Source organism: Poromitra crassiceps, assembly GCF_964638095.1.
Source record: "Poromitra crassiceps genome assembly, chromosome: 20".
Classification (NCBI taxonomy): Eukaryota; Metazoa; Chordata; class Actinopteri; order Beryciformes; family Melamphaidae; genus Poromitra; species Poromitra crassiceps.
In genome coordinates this window covers 10,048,520-10,056,019 of record NC_139637.1, presented here as the reverse complement: position 1 = coordinate 10,056,019, position 7,500 = coordinate 10,048,520, and positions in this window count along the sequence as shown.

The following is a 7,500-nucleotide window of genomic DNA, read 5'->3' as shown; positions in this document are numbered from 1 at the left end:
GCATTTGAAAATTGCGGAAGCCAACTCGTCTGTTCTAAGAGACTACGCACTGCGAGAGAGAGAGAGAGAGAGAGAGAGAGAGAGAAACAACAAGTGAGGGGAGAAAGAGGGGGAGCGAGAGAGAAAGAGAGAGGGGGAGAGAGAGAGAAAGAGATAGATAGAGAAAGAAATGGAGAGAGAGGGACAGAATGAGAGAGACAGAGGGAGAGAGAGATAGATAGATAGAGAGAGAGAGAGGGAGACAAAGAGAGTGGGGGGGGAGAAAGATAGAGAGAGAGAGAGGGCGACAAAGAGAGTGAGGGGGAGAAAGAGAGAGAGGGAGAGAAAGAAAGGACGGAGAGAGAGAGAGGGAGAGAAAGAGAGAGAGAGATAGAGAAAGAAATAGAGAGAGAGCGAGGGAGAGAAATAGGTAGATAGAGAGAGAAATAAATAGAGGGAGAGAAAGAGATAGAGAGAGGGAGAGGGAGAGAGAGAAAAAGAGAGAGGGAGAGAGAGAGGGAGGGAGAAAGAGAGAGAGGGAGACAGAGAAAAAGAGAGAGCGAGAGAGGGAGCGAGGGAGAGAGAGAAAGACAAAGAGAGGGAGAGAGAGAGAAAGACAGAGTGAGAGAGACATTGTGGGAGAGTGGAGGAGTGGAAGTGGCTTCACTCTTAGTTTGATTCATGTTGATTCATCAGTGTGTGTGTGTGGCTCCATGAGGAGGTGATACAGGTCCACATAACGAGCCACAGTACAGCTAACTCTAAAACCTGGCATCAGGACAACAGACTGGAGCTGAAGGGAAGAGGCTAACTCCAAAACCTGGCATCAGGACAACAGACTGGAGCTGAAGGGAAGAGGCTAACTCTAAAACCTGGCATCAGGACACCAGACTGGAGCTGAAGGGAAGAGGCTAACTCCAAAACCTGGCATCAGGACAACAGACTGGAGCTGAAGGGAAGAGGCTAACTCTAAAACCTGGCATCAGGACAACAGACTGGAGCTGAAGAGAAGAGGCTAACTCTAAAACCTGGCATCAGAACAACAGACTGGAGCTGAAGGGAAGAGGCTAACTCCAAAACCTGGCATCAGGACAACAGACTGGAGCTGAAGGGAAGAGGCTAACTCCAAAACCTGGCATCAGGACAACAGACTGGAGCTGAAGAGAAGAGGCTAACTCTAAAACCTGGCATCAGGACAACAGACTGGAGCTGAAGGGAAGAGGCTAACTCCAAAACCTGGCATCAGAACAACAGACTGGAGCTGAAGGGAAGAGGCTAACTCTAAAACCTGGCATCAGGACAACAGACTGGAGCTGAAGGGAAGAGGCTAACTCCAAAACCTGGCATCAGAACAACAGACTGGAGCTGAAGGGAAGAGGCTAACTCCAAAACCTGGCATCAGGACAACAGACTGGAGCTGAAGGGAAGAGCCCTTAGTGTTGATTCTTTCATTTGGCTTTTTGCTTTATTTGCATCCTGTTGGTTTGATTTAGGTTGCAATACATTTATATAATTAATTTAACTTGGCTCCTCCCTAAATCAGTGTTACATTTAGCTGGTGATTCTACCCTACTCCATATGAACTCCATACACTGAGAAAGCAAGACATTAAAGTCTGTTCTGTAATGCACTTTTTTGCCAGTTGGAGGCAGCAAGACAGCCTGCTGTTGGAGACAAAACAGTCACTACTCTTGGCTGCAGTGGACACTGGATATTAAAGTCTTATGGACGCTGGACTCTTTTAAATAGGCACATTTTTTACTTGTATTTTAGTAATAAATCCCTTTGTTTTTTAACTTGTACTGTTGTTTGGGCCAGCACCACTCCCCTGTAGAAAACAACTGTATTTTATTCTTAAAGTCACACTCCACACCCTTGAGACACATTTTAATTACCTTTATTTGTGTTCACATTTAGACAAAAAAAAATCCTTGAACACAAACAATGGGAAATTTCAGAATGACAAATGTATTTGAAATTACAACCCCAATTCAGAAAAAGTTGGGACGCTGTGTAGAACTTAAATAAAAACAGAATGTGATCATTTGCAAATCCTTTTCCACCTATATTCAATTGAATACAGTACAAATATATTTAATGTTTTACCTGATCAACTTCCAGTCCAGCCTGGCTCAATATTGTGTTTCACATCATACAATGTTCATATTCTGAATTTGATGCAACAAAAGTCTGGGAAAGTCGAGGAATGCTAAAAAAAAAGCACCTGTTTGGAACATTACACAGGTAAACAGGTTAATGGAGAGGCAAAGTGACCGCCTACTTCCTGCTTCAGCACTGTACCAGAGATTTTGATCTGCCATTTATTTTCCCATAGACATTTCGTAAAATGCCTTTAAAAATAGTTTAACTTCATCAAACCAAATGGTTCAGCTATATTTAGAATCGGGAGAGACCATAGAACATTTCACTCGGACCAAAACTTTAAAAAACTACACAGAAAAAATATTTTCTTTAAATCCGCAATTTTTTTAACGTTTTGGTCCGAGTGAAATGTTATGTGGTCTCTCCTGTTTCTAAATATATCTGAACTGTTTGGTTTGACACAGTCAAACTATTTTTATAAGCATTTTACGAAATGTCTATGGGAAAATAAATGGTGGATGAAAATCTCTGGTACAGTGCTGAAGCAGGAAGTAGGAGGTCAGGTCAGAATCTGGAGAAATCTCTGCACGTATGGGTCAAGGCTGAAACCAACATTGAATGGCGGTGACCTTTGATCCCTCAGGCGACACTGCATTAAAAACCAACATCATTCTGTCATGGATATTCCCACATGGTCTCTGGAACACTTGGGAAAAGCAGTCAGTTAACACAGTTCCTCGCTGCATCTTAATGTAAGTTAAGTCTCTACCATGCAAAGTGAAGCCATATATCAACCACATCCAGAAACGTGCCCGAGCTCATCTGAGATGGACTGGTCAGACCACAGCACACTTTGCCTCAGTCATTTCACCTCCTTTTCTAATATGTGGATTAAAAGACATGATGTCAGCCATCACCCTGATTCACAGTAGGATCAGAATGAATGGATGTCACAGACTGTGCCATAGATGGACTTTCTATCTCACTAGTTGAATGTGTTGCTTTGTTTTCATGAATCAAACTAAATACACACTTACATTTCCTCACACCTGGTTTCAGCCACTGCACTCCACCATGGTCCACACTGGAGGAATAAACAAAGTCAGATCAGCAGATTCTCTTTGATGATGGAAACAACATGGACATTTATTAATAACCTTCATTATGAAGGATTTCCTCTCATATGCTCCATCGAACTGTATTCCTGCATGAGCTTTGCAGTGTGACAGAGAAAATGTGTGTGACTCTCAGCCTTCTAGCAGACGTTGCCTCTCCATACCTGAGAGTGTCCAGTCTACAGTGACGTAGCAGGTTCAGTCCTGAGGTTCCTGGATGATTGTAGCTCAGGTCCAGCTCTCTCAGATGGGAGGGGTTGGAGGTCAGAGCTGAGGCCAGAGAAGCACAGCCTTCCTCTGTCAGCAGACAGCCTGACAGCCTGCACACACACACACACACACACACACACACACACACACACACACACACACACACACACACACACACACACACACACTGAACAATTTTCATCTTGACATTTCCGTTATTTGATGCTTTTTGAACTTTGCTCGCTCTTCCCTGTTTACTTGCTATAGCCCCGGTTCACCACTAGATGGCTCCACTGAACTGTTCATGACCTGGACCTCTTGCTGAGTTTCTGTCTCTGCACTTCAGTCCACTCATTGCTGTGCTGCTGGTTTCTGCTGCGTTTGTGCATTAAGGTCATATTTAGAAGGAGGAGAAGCAGCTTTCACTGCTTTGTTTTGTTATTCTTATTCAAAGATCATATAAGGCTACAGAGCAAAAACAAAACAAAGAGAGACTGAAAAACAATTTAACTCCTGCTTGTTTGTTCATTTATTGTTACCTCCACTAAGGGAATTGGACGGGGTTTTGTTTTCACCCTGTTCTGTTCTGTCTGTTTGTCTGTTAGCAGGATAACTCCAAAAGGTACATTTGCATGAAACTTTATGGAAAGATTGGTTATGTGATGAGGAAGTAATTTAGTTAACTTTTCACACTGATTGGTGAGGTGTTAAAAAGGCAAACACTCTGAATAGATTCATGTAACACCATCAAACTTCAGAGCCAATCAGCAGACAGAAGAAGAGACAAACCCTCCACTATTTCTGTTTTGTAACATTTATTTATACAGGGGGAGGAGTCTCACTGAGAGCAATGCTCTCTTTTTCAGGAGCGCCCTGTTCACATTCACACACACACACACACACACACACACACACACACACACACACACACACACACACACACACACACACACACACACACACACACACACACACACACACACACACACACACACACACACACACTCACACACCTGGAAGCTGACCAGTAGCCTACAACCTCCAAATTAACTTTTGATAAAAATCTCACATCTGGAAATGCTGACAGCTGCAGAGAGTTGGTGGAATTCTGAGCTCTACTGAGGAACATCTAGTGTTTTTACTTTGATTCTAGCAATAAAGATGTGTTTTAAATAAAAGTTTACTGATATATTTAAACTTATATTCAGGATAAACATTAAGCCTTTAAAACGTTATTATGATCATATGAAAAGTGTATAAGATTTTCAGCAACATCACCCAGCAATAATCATTTATTGATTGTTTATTCTTGAGTGTTGTGAGCTTTTGCACAGGTTTTGTGAAAGAGAGATCCCAACTCTCAATGAAAACTCATGACAGTGGAATCCGCTTATAGTGATCATGGTTATTATAGTGATCACATGATTATATTGATCATAAAGCTTGCTCCTGAATAATTCCTATACACATGCTGTTTAAATAGTTTGCTTATAGTGATCAATACTCTGCTTACAGTGATCATTTTGGGCCTTGTCACAACCAAGAACAATGGAAAAAAAATTAAAACAATAATTTTATTTTTTTATTACAAACTGCCAAACATAGCAGCATGTCTGTATATGGAGAGATTGTGGTGTCTGTCTGTCTGTCAGTCTGTCTGTCTATGTGAAACCGCTTGTAACAGCTGGAGGCCTAACTTACTGTATCTACATAATAAAGTGATCATTTTGGGCCTTGTCACACCTGAGAACAATGTAAAAAAGTTTAAAACTAACATATTTTTTATTTTCTTTTTTTGCTTACAACAAGCCAACAAGATACAGCAGTGATACCTGGTGCATATCTGTCTGTATATGGAGAGATTGCAGTGTCTGTCTGTCTGTCTGCCTGCCTGTCTGCCTGTCTGTCTGTCTGTCTGTCTGTCTGTCTGTCTGTCTGTCTGTCTATGCGAGACCACTTGAAACAGCTGGAGGCCTAACTTACTGTATGGATTTTTAAAGTCAATAACATTCACTCAGGTATTTTCACTGACATTAATGTGCATATAGGCTAATGCAGAATTTAATGTGTCTGTTGAACAGTTATCCTGACCTGAGAGTTTCCAGTCTGCAGTGTGGACTCCCCAGTCCAGCAGAGAGAACCTTCACGCCTGGATCATGCAAGTCGTTGTTACTCAGGTCCAGCTCTTTCAGACTAGAGGACTTGGAGCTGAGAACTGAGGCCAGAGCTTCACAGCTTCTCTCTGACAGCTGACAGCCACTCAGCCTGAAGAATTAGTGATGAAGACAAACAAGAACATTGAAATATATCACAGATTAATGTATTATCACATCATATATTAATCTATCCAGTTTGCTATGCACTTACACAGATTTATTGGAGGCCTTGACCACTGGCAGCAGCCTCAGAAGAGCCTCCTCTGAAGCAGAGTATTTCTTCAGGTTAAACACCTCCAAGTCTTCTTCTGATGACAGTAAGATGAATGCCAGAGCTGACCACTGAGCAGGGGAAAGTTTCTTTCTGGAGAGACTTTCTGATCTCAGGTACTGTTGGATCTCCTCCACTAGAGAATGGTCTTTCAGCTCATTCAGACAGTGGAACAGATTGATGCTTCTCTCTACAGAAGGAATGTCCCTGATCTTCTCTTTGATGTACTGGACTGTTTTCCGATTGGTCTGTGAGCTACTTGCTGTCTGTGTCAGCAGGCCTTGCAGGAGTCTCTGATTTGCCTGCAGTGAAAGACCCAGGAGGAAGCGGAGGAATAAGTCCAGGTGTCCATTTGGGCTCTGTAAGGCCTTGTCCACAGCACTCTGGCAGAGGTGAATTACCTGAGATTTGTCTCTGGAGGTTGATTGTGGTTCTGACAGCAGATTGACACTGGAGTCGATGAATGAGGCGATGACATAAACAGCAGCCAGAAACTCTTGAATGCTCAGATGTACAAAGCAGAAGACCTGGTCCTGGTATAGCCCACACTCCTCTTTAAAGATCTGTGTGAACACTCCTGAGTACACTGAAGCTTCTGTGATATCAATGCCACACTCTGTCAGGTCGGCTTCATAGAAGATCAGGTTGCCTTTCTCCAGCTGCTCAAAAGCCAGTTTTCCCAGAGATACAATCATCTCCCTGCTCTGTGGCCAGTGTGGATCTGTCTCAGGTCTCCCATGATACTTGAAGTTCTGCAGTTTGGACTGAACAACCAGGAAGTGGATGTACATCTCAGTCAGCGTCTTGGGCAGGTCTTCTCTCTTACTGGTTTTCAACAAAGACTCCAGAACATTAGCAGTGATCCAGCAGAAGACCGGGATGTGGCACATGATGTGGAGGCTTCGTGAAGTCTTGATGTGGGAGATGATTCTACTGGCTTGCTTCTCATCTCTGAATCTTTTCTTGAAGTACTCTTCCTTCTGTGGGTCAGTGAACCCTCTCACCTCTGTCACCATGTCAACACACTCAGCAGGGATCTGATTGGCTGCTGCAGGTCGTGTCGTCATCCATAGGCGAGCTTTGGGGAGCAGTTTCCCCCTGATGAGGTTTGTCAGCAGCACGTCCACTGAGGCTGACTCTGTAACATCAGTCAGGATCTTGTTCTTCTTGAAGTCTAGAGGAAGTCGACACTCATCCAGACCGTCAAAGATGACCACAACCTGGTACTTGTCAAACCTGCAAATTCCTGCTTTTTTGGTCTCAGGGAAGAAGCGATGAAGAAGTTCCACCAAGCTGTACTTTTTCCCTTTCAGCAGATTCAGCTCTCGGAAAGTGAATGGAAATGTGAACTGTATATCCTGGTTGGCTTTGTCTTCAGCCCAGTCCAGAGTGAACTTTTGTGTTAAGACTGTTTTCCCAATGCCAGCCACTCCCATTGTCATCAATGTTCTGGTTGCTTTGTCTCTTCCAGGTAAATGGTTAAAGATGTCTTCACATTTGATTGGTGTTTCTGGTCTCGCTGGTTTCCTGGATGCTGCTTCAATCTGTCTGACCTCATGTTCATCATTGACCTCTCCACTCCCTCCCTCTGTGAGGTAATGCTCTGTGTACATCTGATTCAGAGGAGTTGGGTTTCCTGCTTTAGCAATCCCTTCAAACACACGCT